This window comes from Fragaria vesca, unplaced genomic scaffold (assembly GCF_000184155.1).
Source record: "Fragaria vesca subsp. vesca unplaced genomic scaffold, FraVesHawaii_1.0 scf0512976, whole genome shotgun sequence".
In the NCBI taxonomy this organism is placed as follows: domain Eukaryota; kingdom Viridiplantae; phylum Streptophyta; class Magnoliopsida; order Rosales; family Rosaceae; genus Fragaria; species Fragaria vesca.
In genome coordinates, this window is record NW_004443402.1 from 14,407 (window position 1) to 15,520 (window position 1,114).

The window sequence follows — 1,114 nt, forward strand, 5'->3', positions numbered from 1 at the left end:
AAAAAGGTACAAGTTTATGTCATTGCAAGATTAGAAAATCTTATATATTGTCTGTTTATGTGTAGCAACCTCAGAAGAAGAGGGAAAAGAGAGGGGTACCTGTCGAGATTATTGACCTGAAGGCAGATGCACTTAATGCACCAATCCAGTTGAAGATGTTATGCATGTGGGGTGCAGATGAGCTCAAAAATGATAAGAGTCTTGAGTTTTTTATTGAGCCTGAGGTGTTTGGATACACTTGGAAATCATGGATATTTGATTCTGATTTGCACAGAATGGCAAGCATGACAGAGATCACTGGGAACTGCATAGTGGCATATCAAAGGTAATATTTGCTGTCAAATGGACTATTCTTGGTGTATCCATGTGAATTTGGTTGCTGATTAAAATCTGGATGTTATATTGGGTTTTTAGGTACCTGTATGATGTCCTGAAAAACACCAAAATGCTGGATATGATTGCCTTTGTTGACCCTGCTATGGTTGGAGAAAGCTGTGGAACAGTAAGGAGTAAGGCTGAACACTTATGTGCTAGGTTCATAACCTCAAAACCTGGACAGCTTTTCATGGTGCCATATAACTTAGAGTAAGTGGCTATAACTCAGAGTATTTTTTATTTTTTTATTTTATTCATGAGCCTTATTTGATCAAAATCTAGTAACTTTGTCATACAGTCAGCATTGGGTGTTTACTGTTGTGGAACCGGAAAAAGAAAAGGTGTATTACATGGATCCCCTTATGAGGCGGTTACCTATAGCCTCGGCAGAATGGAAGTCTGTTATCAATAGGTAACTTGTAACAAAACTATATATGCATGCACAGAGATTTATGGAATAATGTTTTCTTCTGGTTCAGCTTTTCATGATGCAGTCTCATTGTGTTTGGTTTATGTTTTAGTGCAATAACCAAGTATAATACAGAAAAGGGCAGGCCAAGCCTAAATGCAGTTGCTTGGAAGAACCTTGGGGTATGTAAATATTGCTTTAATTTGTTGGATTTCTGGATTGTTTCTTATCAAGTGTACGTACTTGGATTAGGGTATGACAATGGTGGTGGAATTTGAAAATTGAAAATCAGTTATAGGTAATTATTTTTTTTTTTTTTTTTAAGAACCT